Source organism: Sminthopsis crassicaudata, chromosome 3 (assembly GCF_048593235.1).
Source record: "Sminthopsis crassicaudata isolate SCR6 chromosome 3, ASM4859323v1, whole genome shotgun sequence".
Classification (NCBI taxonomy): domain Eukaryota; kingdom Metazoa; phylum Chordata; class Mammalia; order Dasyuromorphia; family Dasyuridae; genus Sminthopsis; species Sminthopsis crassicaudata.
In genome coordinates, this window is record NC_133619.1 from 262,846,825 (window position 1) to 262,862,393 (window position 15,569).

The 15,569-nt window shown below is 32.6% G+C and overlaps 1 protein-coding gene across 1 annotated transcript in view; it reads left to right on the plus strand.

Annotated features, from left to right (window-relative positions):
- The first annotated feature begins 881 nt into the window (after window positions 1–881).
- KCNJ15 (potassium inwardly rectifying channel subfamily J member 15) overlaps window positions 882–15,569 on the plus strand; it is a 47,191-nt gene continuing 32,503 nt past the window's right edge. The window contains exon 1 of the mRNA XM_074300649.1: window positions 882–1,114. The gene's annotated coding sequence lies outside the window, so the exon portion shown is untranslated. The remainder of the gene's footprint in view (window positions 1,115–15,569) is intronic.

Sequence of the window (15,569 nt, forward strand, 5' to 3'; positions counted from 1 at the left end):
TCTCCCTTTTGAACTTCCTTTAGTTCTATTGTACTTGTATTTAAAAAATATTTCAATGACACTTCTTTTGGAAGGGAAAAGGGGGCATTACTATCACTAATACCTCCCTTAAAGCCCTTCCTTCCCTTGCATGAAATAAAGTATAGTTGATTAAAATTAATCCACGAACTGGCAGTATGTAAAAATGTATATTTCATTCTCTATCTCTCCTGTTAAGAAGGAAGTGTAGAACATATTTCATCATTAGTCCTCTGAAATTGTAGTTCCAATAACTACATATTTATTGTATGTAATACAATAAAATCTATCCTACATAAGACTTTGCAATTTTGCAACTTTGAACATTCTAATACATATACAAATTTATTTCCTTTTTATCTCCCTCCAGAGAAACATTTCCCTTAAATCTGTTCTAATCTACTTCAGGTTTTGTGACTAGTAGAAGAAATAACATTAAGTTAATGTTGTGGGTCACAGTGCTTGGTGGTGACTTTAGTTGTTATCTGATTATTTATTCACGATAATCGTTATTATATTTAGTTTAGTCAGTGTTGTTAGACTTTCAGTTACATGCCAATTTTCACCCTTTTGAGAAGACAGGAATAAGAATTGATTCCTAAAAGGGGGAAAGTATATAGAGATGTAGCTTAGACTAAACGGGACAAACTTATGCAAAAAAGACAATCCATTTTATTTTGGCTGTATAGTCTTAAAATCAGACTTTGATCTGACAGGCTGAAGTTTCTTCAAAGATTAACTGGCTTTCTTAAAAGTACATCAGTTTCCTCTTAGGCAGATATTTGCATAACAGTGAACTGGGTGTTTATTGCTGCAAATCATTTGCTGGTCTGTAGATTTCCTTAAGAAATTCTGCTGACATCATTGACTCTTTTCTCAGATTCCTTTCCTCGGTCTCCTCTCACTTTCTCCTTCTCTCTCTTCATTCAGGTAATTGTTAGTAAAAATCAAACCAACTTTCTTTTTTTTCCTAGTGAGAGTGAGCAAGAGACATCTTCATTTTTCTATTTTCCTGAAGGATCCTGAATTAGCTGTTTATTCTTTGTTCTGTTATGACAACATATAACAAGAAGTCTACATATATTGATCTTTGCAGGTAAGAAGCAATACTTATTTAAAACACTGGATCATGTCTGAAAGAATTTGTAAAGTACGTTTTACTTGTAGAAAAAAAAAGGGTTAATATTTAAGGATGGCGTAGGAGAAAAATATTGGGGTTTTTTTCTTCTTGATTTTATGTTACTGTTTTAAAGTTTTTTCCCCTCAATAACTTTCTGTCAGTTACTTTTCTTTTATTGGTGGAAAAAGAGGTTAAGTTACTATTAAGGAAAATTTGATCAGGGCATTTTAAAATTGATTGCTTAGTCTTGTAAGAAGAGATTATGTAAGTTTTCTGGGCTAGGTATAAGGAATGTAAACAATTCTGACTTGGAGGACATTTTGAACTGTTCCTGATCCATAGAAGGTACCTTTATACGTTTAGGTTTAGTCTCTGAAAATAAATCTACGCTGGCGGAAATTTCCTCATGAAATTTAGTTATATTTACTATTTCTGCTTTCCTTTATGCCTAAAGGCATTCTAATTCATATCCACATTTATTTTCTTTTTTCTCCTGAGAAACGTTTTCCTTAGATCTATTCTAATCTTTTTTTTAATCTTTTCCCCACTTGAACAGGTTATGAAATTTACAAAAAATAATATGCTCTTGATTTATTGCATAGTTAAGATCAAAGTTATTCCCTGCTTTATACCTCCTAAGTTCAGACCTCAAGATTCCCTTTTGCCTCATTTTTTCATTTTAATTAAAAATGCTCTTTTTATTATTACTCAGACTTAGAAAAAAAAGTACAAAAAAGCTGAAATTGTCCTTTTGATTAAAAAATCTATATGTATACAAATGCATAGGGGTATGTGTATTTATATTCATGTATGTACATATGAATGTATAAAACAATCAGTAATCATATACTGAGAAAGGGGGAAGGAGAGTAAGGAAGGTAAATTAATTTTCATTGATTGCTGATAATTTAAGAATTAAAAAAAAACTGGGTCTGATGCTAAAAAAAACTTTGCTATTTATAATTGACATCACATGTGAAAATTGAGTACCCACAAGACTTTAAAATCACAAAGTTCCACTAGTAAAAATAAAGACAAAATAGCTATCACTCCTAAATATAAAAAGAAATTCTTAGACATGAAAGTTTAAACATGGTCTAGCCAATACCACAATAATAATAGACTGAAATGTAGAAAAAAATCTAATAAAAAAGGGGAAAAAAAGCAACCAGCTATTTTATTTTATTTTCAAGTTGTCCTCCAGAAGTTAATTGCCTTTTATCCCCCTCCTCCATGATACTTAATGCTTAGGTTTTGGAAGTTTTCCCTACTCAGCTGTGATCACAAGTCTCAGTTGGCTTATATAAAATAATGATTCTATAAAGACTTCTTTCCTTCACTTTGTTTTCCTCAATGAAAGAAACAAAAACTTGTCATCATTTTGTTGAAAAATCATTACTTAATTTCCCTTTTTTGACATTTCTAATTGGTATTGATTATTCTCTTTAAGGGTAGGTAAACTGCTAGGTATTGTACCTTTAATCCCAGCTACTGTGGAGAATGGTGCTGGAAGATCTCTTGAGCTCCAGAATTCTGAACTTTAGTGTTTATCAGATTTCCATGTTTAAGTTTGTCAATGGGGTAGGAGGTCTCCTTTTTCTCTCCCTTATCTCTCACTGACTGGGACTAATAAGTTGCTTAAGGACAAATGAATCAGTTCAGGTCTGAAATAGGACAGGTTAAAGTTCCTTAGGGGATCAACAGTGAAATAAGAGTCATGAGTAATAATAGCCTGAGCTTTTCTAGCTTGTACAAGACAGTAAGATCTAATATTTAAAACTAATGTCAGATAGGGTTAACATAGAAGATACATTTAAGAGAATCGGCTAGATATCTTTTGAACATTGAAATTGTTCTTTTCTAAGGTTTTGTTTTCTTTTTAATTTTTTCCTGCTCATCAACAAGAAAATTTGTACAAGGAGAACCAACACACTATAGCACAAAGTATCAAATAGTTAATCAATAGTTAGGTTTTCCAAATTAAGTTAAAAAATGTCAAGCATCTAAAAGTTCCTTTCCTCCTATTCTATCCCATTAGTTTATTGAAATTAAAGAGCAAGCCTTAGGCTAATCTACTATTAGGTTGAGGTTCCATCTTAGTACAAAATGAATAACATAGATCATTCAACCACTAACAAAACAAGGCTTGTGCAGCTACTTATAACTTAGAAAGGACAATCAACAATAATATTGCAAATCTTAGCTTGTATAGAATTGATCCTTGCTAAATATTCTTTTGAGAGTGCTACACCTGCGGTCAAGAAAACCTAAGTTCAAATCTGACCATAGACCCTTATTATGATCTTGAGCAATCTACTAAATCTTTCTTAGACTCAGTTTCCTTGTCTATAAAATGGAGCTAATAATAGCAGTTATAATCTAGGGTTTTTGTAAAAATAAAATGATGTAAAGAGTTTTGAGTACATTGAAATACTATTTAAATGCTAATTATTATATGGAAATGCATCTACATCTGGAAAGGGTTTAATAATTCAAGTGATCTTGAAACATTCACCAATTCTGAAAAATCCTCACCTATCCACATAGGTGGGCATTTTTGTGTCTCTTAAGTGGGCAGGAAACTACCTCCCTTGAGCCAGAGGTCACCAGGAAAATGCATCAAGGGAAGCATAAATTAAATTTTGTATCCCTGAGCCAATCAAATCCCAGCAACAGCTTTTTCACTTTTTAGAGGGGAAAAAAAAAAGACACCTAGCTTAACTATAGGGCTATAATATTTCTCACAATACTTCTTTGTCCCTTACCAAACATCTTAAGATCTTTTAGTGGAATTTTCACCACTTAGATGATTTTAGAGCTGTTACTAGATGATTCTAATCATGTTGATTTTAGGATCCTAGAATAAGCATTACTAGGAAATCAGAGAGAAAGATGTAAAATGTCAGGCAATTAAAAAATGAAGAGGACAAAGACTGGAAATCCTGAGTTTTTTCCTCAGTCCCAGATCTCAATGATCTAGTATATATTGCATGTGAAGCAAAATCTTAATAGTGTCCTATTACTATAGTAAATTTCCTGATATAAAATGGCAAAAATAAGCAGGAGCAAGCAAAAACAACATTAAGACCTGTAGTTATTGATTTATCTATTGACAATAAGGGTAGTTTCAGTACAAAGATATAGTATCAAGAAATTTAGAAAGAAACTACAAATGGTGATATCTGCCATTGTTATGTATTCTTCTTATGTTAGTCACCAGAAGTAAAGTGGTTAAGAGGTCATAAACATTGCATACATCCAGTCCAAAGAGCTAGTACTGAAGCTTTCTCAGTACTGTTTTCCACTCAATATCCTGAGCTCATTATCAAAACCTTTATTTCCTTATGAGCCACATCCTAAAGTGGAATGATACCAAATTTTTCTCCATTAGAAGGTTCTGTGGAGGGCTGTCTCCTTCCAAAAAGTCTAAATAAAAGACCTTTCTTTGTATTCATTCAAGGACTCAGAATCATCAGCTGTTAAGTTCACTTTACTTAAAAATTAATAATACATTCATTATATTTCCAAAGATTGACAGTTTTACCTCCCCTATCAACTAGAAAGCATGTCATCTCTCAATAGTATCACCTTTTGATTCCCCATTATCTGTTTGAAGAGTTAGACAACTCCAGAGGAAAGGAAATCTGCCAATTTATGTGTTCCTGAGCTTGTAGATAGTCCACTGAGAGGGAAAACACTCTAATAGTGTTTTCATCTAATTCTAGATGATTGAAAGGGAAGAAATAAAGAAAGGCCACAGTATATAAAGCTGGAATTATATCCAAATGAAGTCCATTTTTGTTAGGCAAATATTACTGGAGATTGAACCCAAGAAATTGTTGGATTGGTGATTTCATGCCTTTGGTAATTGGTATTGATTTGTTGCTTTGTTTGGGATTGAAGTTTCCCATGGCTTGTGAGAAGGTGAATATCTGGCTCGGACAATTAGGTATAAGGATGCATATGTTGATTCTAGGGGATAAACCTCTTGCACTGAGATGTGAATGTGCCATTTTACAATTTGGGATTAGATTGAAGACCACTTGAGTGTTCCTATTGATATAATGAGCCTAAATAAGGAGGAATAACTACCTTATCTGAAGGGAGATAACACAGTCCCATATTCTGATTAATACAGTATCACTTTTCCAAAGTTCAGATTCATAATAAATTCACTTCTATCTTCTGTTGTTGTAATGATTCTAATCTAGTTGGTTAAACCCTCAAAGAGCACTGGATGCCATTAATGGATACTGACATGACACACGTTGTTTGTTCTTTGTTTTCAGAGGGAATCATGACATAAGGGAGATGATGTATGACATGCGAGTAAGTTGGATTTAAGTGAGGGAGGGCTCAGCAAGGTCATCTGCCTCACTTTCCCCTCCAGAGCCATCCGGGTCCAGTGGCAAGATGTAGATCAAGATGACTGGAGATGACCCATAAATACCTGTATGCAGTGGGAAGCTTCAGTAAAATTCCTCAATTGGTCCTGAACTCAGAAGGCATAGTCTTTGGTTGTCCATTTCTGTCTTCTCCAGGACCCAGACACTTGGCTACCACTTCTACAGACAATATCAATAAAGATCATCTCTGCCCCATCCCTCAGGACTCTCTCATATATCAGCCACATAGCCTGCAGCTCAACTTACTGTACTGCTTATACTAGCTGCCTATTTCATAGTATGATTTTATTATAAGTCCCTTAGGGCTTTGTTATCAACTCATGTTTAAGATTCTATAGCCCAAGTCTCAATGTGGTCATGATGCTAACAGTTGAGGGGTACCAGCTTGTTTAAGTAGTAGAAAACTAGTCCAGGTCAGAAATGTAAAAAAAAAAAATCCAACCCAGTTCAAAGTTTCTGAATGGTACTATGCAGACTTATAGCTTCTACCTAAACAAAATAATAAAGCCTGGTTTTAATTTTTTAACTAAATTTAAAAACTCAATCAACTCATAACAAGACTTCATGCATTCTTTATTCTCCAAGGTATCATTTTTTTAGAATGCTCAGAAAATTGCTTCCCATCAATGGGAACCATTGAGAGGATTCTCCACACATTATCACAAATTCACAATTAACAAAAGTAGGTTTACTTTATTATTTCATAGAAAGGATATTTCACAAGGACATTGAAACATTTAGTTTGGGTGGTCACAGTCTACTTCTCCTTCTAAAGATATCTATCTGTTCTATTTACAGAAAAATGTCTGGTCATGGTGTAGTGAGTTGTGTCCCAAGATATTTGCCAATATAAAGGGACCTAACTCCCCATAAACTAAGGGCCTTTTTATGGCTAAACATTATTAGGAAGCTGTATCTTTAAGCTTAGTCCCCTAGAAAAATCGAATCTCAGAGGCAGCTTTTTTTTGGCGGGGGGTGGGGAAAGGGAGATAGAACTAGTCTGAATTACATAGGAAAAAGAGAATTTTGCTCTCATGATAGTAAGTTATTTGGGGACCATTAGTATAACAGATGTAGAGTGCTACTAATACATCAATGTTTTGATCAGACACAAATGTGCAGAGAGTTTTAAGTAGGATAAAATAGTCAATGACTGATCTGAGGCATTTGTTTAAGGTATATAATTCTAATTGTTCATTTTTTTCTTCTCACCTGCTCATTAATTCAGTCACTGTGCTTTCTACTATAAAAACTCAAATATTTAATGAAATAACAATTCACATTTACATAAAGAGGAAAGGAATAAAGCTTTATATAGTGCCTATAATATGCCAGGCACTGTGCTAGGCACATGGCATTTTAAGATTTGAAAAACTGTTTATATTTATTTAATATTAATTATTATTATTATTAAATACATTTATATTTATTTGATTCTGAAGCCAGTTTTTCATAAATTAATATCTCAAAGATCTGTTAAATCATAGGTTTTCTCCTATGTAGCTCCTCTACACAGATAAGCAAACTTTTTATTACTAAAAAGATGGACTTCCAAAGTTACTGTGGCTAAAAAATTTACTCTGTGGCTATCCAGGTGATAAGCTATTGGTATATTCTAGAGTAATAATAGTTATTGCTGATTCTACTGCCATTATCAATTTATACTTCTATAACAACTTTAGGTGTTAAGAATTTTCTTCCCAACCCTATAAAGGAGGGAAGACTGTATTATTCTTATGAAAATAATAATAACTCACATTAACATTTACAAAGTATATTCCTCTCAACAACCTGTGAGGAAGGGAGAGAATATGACATTGTTTCCTCATCTCCCCTACCTCCCTCTGCCCTTTTTTTTTTAAACAATTGAACTTTAGACAATTAAAATGATTTGCTAAGTTTAATAAAATCACAAACGTCAAAGATGAGATTTGAATCCATGTCTTCTGGTTTCACATTTACTCAGTCAGTGTTCAATGTAGTTTTCTGATTGAGAAAACAGAAAAAACTGAGAGGTAGAGCAGATATTTTCCAGTTTGGGGTTTTAATTTCTAAGAACATACACTAACAGATTTAAGGGCTTGAAAGGACTTTAGAGCCCAATAGACTCAACTTATTTTACAGAGGAGAAAACAGTCCTAGAGATGTTGCTTACTCAAGTAAGAGAAGAGTAAGAAAATTTCTGAAGCTGATTTCAAATTCCCTTTTGTGGTATTCCAAGTCTCAGAAAGAAAGTCATGTGTTGAGTATATTCCATACTACCCCATTAAGTGGAGAAGTTGGTTTCATTTTTTGGGTTATAGCTTTTAGTTTAAACCTACAATCTCCTTAACTCAAACAGCTATCAAGCCTTCCTTTACTGAGACTATTAAATTTCCATTGAACTTTTAATAAGACCTCTTCCTCTATTTCTAATTCTAAATTCCTGTGGTATGAAACTGGCTATAAAGATTCAGGAAAGATAATTAAGGGAAATAAAATAGTATGTTTTAATGCTCATGAATTTATAAGTATAAAAGTGGTTCTTGGGGGTAAAAAGACATAAATGATGGAAGCCATAAATTCTGAGGTATAGGTCATAGATGAAGGGAATTCTTCAGCAGAATTGTGTTTGAAGGAAAATCCTGTGGCACTACAGTATAAAGTTTAGTGTTTTAGTTCAGGAATACACATGCACCAAAATAGTAAGTTAGGTTTTTGAAGGAAAAAATTATAATTTACCTTTTTATTCCCATTACATGATAGAGATTCAAATTCAGATCATACAAAATGAAGTACATCAAACTATAGTAGCCTATTTGACATAATGAAATCATTGATGTCATTTTTTCCTATCACTTCTTTCCTATCATTATCTCTTATAATTTAGGAAAATGGAAAAGTAAAGTAATTTTTCATTTTCCTCCTAATGCTAGTTTTTAATGAATTTTTTATTCTTTTAAAATAATTTACTTATCGATTTAAAACTTAAGTACAAAATAGAAAAAGGGAAAAAGTATTGCTATATGCATTGTAGAACATAAGAGAGGATTCAAAATATGATAATAAATTTCCATTTCAAGAAAATCTATAAAAATAAATAATAAATATTGGATTCAGAGTTTTCCATCTTTTCTTTGCTTCTATGTAGTTTTTCTTTTGTTCTATGCTATGCATTTTTTACTTAATTTCTTCCCCTTTCATCCACTCTGCCTATCCCAAAAAGGTACAATTAAGTGTGTGGATATACATATACATATCTACATATACATATACATTGAATCTATAATCATACACTCTCATATATATATATATGTATGTATATTATATATATATATATATACACACAAACACACACATTCATATGCATCTATATAAGGATGTTTGTCCTCTATATTTCTGAAAATGGATAATATCCTTCATAAGTCCAAATCTTTCCATATTTTTCTAAATTGACCAACTCATCATTTCCTATACCCACAACACTATTCCAACCTTATGCTAAGAATTTGGTATATATTATGAATTTATCCTCAAAGTATGTGCTTTATAAATGGAGAGACCATGAGTGGGGTAATCTATAGAAATTTTTAAGAGCCCAATACAGAGAATTGGATTAGTAAAAGTCCTATGAGAGTTGGAGGCTAGGTATCTAGGGAAACCAGGATGAGATAAAACAGGGCAGACCATACAAAAATGCAATTGAAGGACAGAGGGACTTTTTTAGCACAAAGCTTCAAGAAATAAGATGAGAAGATCTTACAAACTGACCTATCATGCATCTAACAGGACTAAACTTCCCCAGCTCTGTTTGATTTTAGTTGTCATAAATAAACTTTTTGAATGGAACAAAGTTCCACATTCAAAGGATCTCATAGACAGATTCATAACCAGGAAAGGGAAACTTTCCTATTTAGAAAGAAAATTGAGTCAAGAAGATCTTGTCATTACCCTCGTGAGACTATCTCTTCAACCTTCTCAGTCACCTTTGCTCACCTGCATACTTTAATATTTGGAAATGGTACTTCTTGTGGGATACCACAATACTCTTTACATTTTCCCTTCAGTAGTAGAGTACTAATTTGTACTGAGGTTAGTGTATTAATCCATTTATAAGGCAATGTTTTAATCATCATTATAAGTGTATTGCCAGACTTCCATTAAATATGCCTTCCTGTAGTTTCTTTCACTGAGCTGGTAATGTTTTTTGATTTTAATAGGGCTGAAAATAGCCAGGGTTTGTCAAGCTCCCACAAAGCTTATCATATAGACAGTGAGAGGGTATGGTACTAGCTTAATTTCAACAAACCAGAGTACATCCATTTTGAATATTTGACAATCTTTAATCAGAAGGATATTCTGCCTTCCAATCAAAAGTCTCTGATGAGTCAAAATTTAAAAATCATAACAATTAGATGAAAAGAGTAACTAACATCCTAATGCTATAAATGCATATTATATAATATAATATACATTATAATATAGAATAAAATAGTAATCTATAATATATATGCATATATTATAGCTAATATTATAAATGCATATTCAATACATATCAATCTGCAAATCAACATTACTCTTTACAATGGCTTCCTCCAAAAAAACTTATAAGCATAATACAAATAAAATATCATGGATTTACAACACAAAACATAAAACATCTCCAGTAAAATAACATTAATAAATTGGAATTCTTCATTCCATTTCCCTATCAACTTTGTCATTCCATGTTGAAATAAATCACTATAGAGTTTTTATCCCTTTAGTTCACATAGATACAAAGATAAGGCAATACCATTGGGCTTTAAACTACAGAACAATGTACAGTGAACAAAAATTTCCTAAATTTCTAGAATCCAATATAAATCCAAATTTTAATATTCTCAATTTAAAATATTGCTATGTGATTCCAGTTACTTTTCCTCATCTATAAGAATGTCAGAATTTGTGATGTCAAAGTTATAAATTGTGAGAAAAGTAAAAACTAACTTTAACTTCCTGAGAAAGAAACAAGCATTTATTAACTCCCCTGAAGTTCTATAGGTATAGTAATTTTCTAATTCTTAACTATGTGCAATGGTTTGTTAAATTGTTGACTTTTATTTTGATCTATGAGAGCAATTTTGATAGCTGGTCAAGATCTTATTATTGTCTGACTTTTGGAGAAGTCGCTAGTTCTATATCCCTACTTTGGAGAATTCTATTTTGAAAACTTTTTTTTTTACTTCTAAGAACAATGTTGTATACTACTGATTTCCCTTTAATTGATTTAAATGTTCACTCTTTTTGTTCCCCTTAAGGACTACTCAAAGTCCTGAAAGACACAAGATTGTTCATAAGATTCACCTTCTAATGAGTTAAACCCCTGTAAGTTAATCATCCAAACACTACTTTCTTATTCTCTTCCCTCTCTACCTACCAAAGTCCAAACCAGGTATAATGGTGATGCAAAACTGTTCCCCTCTCCCTTTTATTATAGAATCACTAGTTACAAAACTTTTAGAAGCTTCAATTCTCTTCAGTAGAGAATATTCTCTAGTCCACAGAATCACTTTCTTCCCTTATGCTAAAGAAAATGACAGAAGCATATCTGCCTTTCAAATCATTAAAATATGACAGTATATATAAAATATCTCAACCAAATTCTTACCAAATTTGCAAATCCATATTAAATGTTGTGCTTCAGTTAAAACCTAGCTTCTATTTTTATTCCCATGAATTTTTTAAAATGGGGAAGTCATTGTATAGAAGCACTATTGATTTGCAGAATGATATCTATATCATGATGCATTTATCCATTTCCCTATTTGCATTCACTCTTATCTCTCTCTACATTCTCAATTTGTACAAGTTATATAACAAAGACTGTGTCTTTTGAAACTGTTAAAGCTTTTGGCAGAAAAATTCTTTTTTCATCCATTTTTTAAGGCTGATCATAATATAGGGGAAATATCATCTGGATTTACCAGGACACTGAATATATGCGATTCCTTTATTAAATAAAGCAAACAAACACAAATACTGTTCACTCATATGAACTGAGGAGTTGAATGATTGGAGTTTGTAGTGTGGTTGAAAGATGGTGTTTGGTAAGGAATGGCAGGCTGAGAATTGAAAGGCACAAAATCTTTTACCCTTTTTCTTGGGGAGTCAGGTGCACTATAGGTATTTAGAAAGGATGTTTATGCAGATGATTCCCTGAGAATAACTTTGATTTCTTGTTTTGTTCCTAAAATGTGCATGGGGGCAGTTATCATTTATAAAAATAAAGGTTGGAAAATATGTAATTTCACAGGAAGCTGCAAATGTTATTACCTATAATAATTACATACAAGAGACTATGGTTAGTAATATACTGTTTCAAAACCAAATGATTAGAACTGTTATGTGAGAAGTGTTTGTTCTGACTCTGTGTCATAGGTAACAGCTGTCAAAATGTATGACAATACAGAATTTATACAAGTAAAAACTAAGTTTTCTTATATCCAAACATAGTCAGAACAAACATGAACCATCATTAGAAATCTATTTATGTCAATGACAGAAATATTTTTACATATTGCAGCATTGTACATTCTGCTTAGATCATATAAATTAAAGACAGATAAGTTTTGAAGCCACATTACTAAGAGAACAAGACAAGAAAAAGTGTAGGTACCAAATGAAGACAGCCTTTTTTAATGAGTTTAGTTACAAAAGAGAATGGATAAAGGATGATAATATAGATGGAAGAATCTAATTAGGCTTTTCGTTTCTTTTCTTTTTGAGGAGGAAGGACATGAGTTGGTTTGTATGAAGGAGATAAGAAGTCAGTAGACAGTAAAAATTATAATTGTGGGGATGACTGAGGGAACCATCTGTTGAAAGATATGGGATGGAATAGGAATGGTTGTGCAGATAGTAAGGGGTAAGATCACCATTTCATGTGAGAGGAGGGATATAATGGCCAAAGGGAGCTAAGTGATAAAAGATGAAAAAGAGAGAAGATGGAGAAAAAGAAAATATCCTCAATTTTTAAAGCAAGAGTTTTCAGCTAGCAAGGTTTTCAGCTGAAAGGGTAGAAGAAGGGAGAACCAGAGTGGGGGTGAAATATTTTGGAAGAAATGCTGTGAATGGTGGTTAGTGAGTTGAATATGCTTTGCTCCTTAGAAAGAAAGCTATGACAAATCCAAATAGCATTCTAAAAAGCAGAGATATCATTTTACAGACAAAGATTGTATAGTTAAAGATATGGTTTCTTTAGAGCATTGTCTGAGTGCTACAGAATCAACACTTGAATTGTGGTACTATAGAAGATTTTTTTGAATTCCTTAGACAGCAAGAAGATCAAAACACCAATACAGAAAAAAATTAATCCAGGCTTTTTACTAGAAGGCCAAATATTAAAGTTGAAGCTTAAACACTTTGGCCACATAATGAAAAGATGGAACTCATTGGAAAAGATGCTGATGTTAGGAAAGATTAAAGGCAAAAAGAAAAGGGGACAAGCAGAGGATGAGATGGATAGCCAATTTGGAACCCACATAAACCTTTGACAATAGACCCAGAATTCTGTCAACTGTATTGCCTAGTTAATGGAATCTGTGGTTTTTCCCTGAAATTACTCTTAGCCTGATTCGATGACCATCAATTTTTGTGTTAAGCAAATGGTACAGGATGGTACAAAATGGTACAGAAATAGTACAAAATAAAAATCCAAACAATAGCTGCTTTTGGCTAGTAATTAATATGTCCTAATTATTATGCAAGCTTATAAATCTTTACGTATTAAATCACATAAATTAACTGCTAAACTATTTCAATTACAAGAATTCTAATTAATGGTTATTTGAGAAGCAAAGAGGGAGGGATCATGATAACCATTTATATGGATTTTTAGTGATAACATAAACATAGCAGAACATACCTCTATAGTTATTATTGATGTTTTACTTAGTTGTTCTTCAGACATCTCAGCCCACGTGGTATGTATAAAGCATGTTAGAACGTGAGTCAGGCAAGTGTTGGGTACTTGGGCACTTAAAGTTTTTGAGTTTCAGCTTTGTTATATTTTAAAATAGGGTAATGATAATTACATTAAGAAAATATCATTTTAAAAATCTCAAAATGCTATATAAACAAATTCATTAAATTAAAAGTTGTACTTCAGAATTTAAATATAGTCAAGTAATTCTGCTGTGTACAATATGAAAGCATAAATACAAATTCCTCATCAGTTGTCCTAAATTAAACAGGCTTATGAGTTAATTATGAATCTCTTTTCTTATTTTTCTCTTATTAATGTAGCTGTAACTAATAAGTAAAGATACTTATGTAGTATCTTTAATAATGTATTTCATCAACAAATTTGCAATTTGGCTTAATTATCTATTAAAATTCCCTAATTAACATGTTCTCAATAATAAACTGAATTATTAAAGAATATATATTCATACTGTGGACTGTATCTTCAATAGAATTCTGCCAGAAACATTTTATTTAATTTAACATATCCAAATCATAGGGGCAAATAGAAGGCACAGTGGATAGAGCCCTAGGCCTGGAATTAGGGCCTGACTTCTAATCTGTCCTCATTTAACTATTTGCCTGAGTTTCTCATTTGTAAAATGAACTGGAGAAGGAAATAGGTAAGCCACATATGTATCTTTGTCAAGATAACCCTATATGGGATCATGAAGAGCCAGACACAGCTGAAATGACTGGGCAACAAAAATTCAAGCATTTCCTAAATGAGATCCATAGCTCTTCCTTCCATGCTCTCCAGCATGTCTTTCTATCTTCCTTCCTTCCTTCCTTCCTTCCTTCCTTCCTTCCTTCCTTCCCTGCCTCCTCCTTTTCTTCTCCCCCTCCCTCCCTCCTTACTTCCTTCTCTCCCTCCTCCCTTTTTTCTTTCCTCTCTCCCTCCCTCCTTCTTTCCCTCCTTTCCTCCCTCCCTCCTTCCTTCCTTCCTTCCTTCCTTCCTTCCTTCCTTCCTTCCTTCCTTCCTTCCTTCCTTCCTTCCTTCCTTCCTTCCTTCCTTCCTTCCTTCCTTCCTTCCTTCCTTCCTTCCTTCCTTCCTTCCTTCCTTCCTTCCTTCCTTCCTTCCTTCCCTGCCTTCTTCTTTTCTTCTCCCCTCCCTCCCTCCTTACTTCCTTCTCTCCCTCCTCCCTTTTTTCCTTCCTCTCTCCCTCCCTCCTTCCCTCCCTCCTTCCTTCCCTCCCTCCTTCCTTCCTTCCTTCTTTCTCTCTGTCCACACAAAGAATCATATTGTTAGCTGAGAGTATTTTGCCCAAAGGAATATAAATTTTGATCACTGAAACCTTCAAAGATATCTTGGAATTTATGGACTACATTTCTTTTTTAAGAACCATGTTTTAAACCCAAGAAATTAAATTTTTAAAAATACAAATAAAACTGGAAAAGTAGAAAGGTATTGAACAGCCAAGTATATTGAAATGTTCATATTTATCAGTGTTTGCTCATAATAAAAATATTTAAGGTGAGTTGGGAATTGAGAAGCATCTTATTAGAAAAAAATATCAGTGATTAGAACAGATTAAAAATTCAAAATTCATTCTAAATAAAGAGAGGATTAGTAGTAAGGCCAGAACTCTTATATGTAATTATATACATAAAACAATTTATAGCCATTTTATGACATCATAGTTGAAAACTCTTTCATCTTTTTATTTAGCAGTTTATTGATAATAACTTCTTAAAAGTGTTTTTAAAAAAAGCTCAATGTGACATTTCTTGAAAACAAGAAATTTGCAGCTCTGATTTTTTTACCCAAGTCAATTTGGAATTTTACAAGATAGATTAATAGTACTTTTAAAAATGATGATTCTTTATAGCTAGTACTTATCTAATAAGAATGAAAGTTAATTTATTTTTAAGACAATGCTTGCTTCTCTCTTTTCCTTAACCTACAATTAGAATGTGACATCTACTCCCTGATTGAAATTCACAAAACTGAAAAAAAAAATTAAAAATTAGTTTCTTTTGCAAAGATAGGTTCTTTCACCCTGCTCTCATTTTAGGGTATAACTATGCCTTAAGAGAAAAAT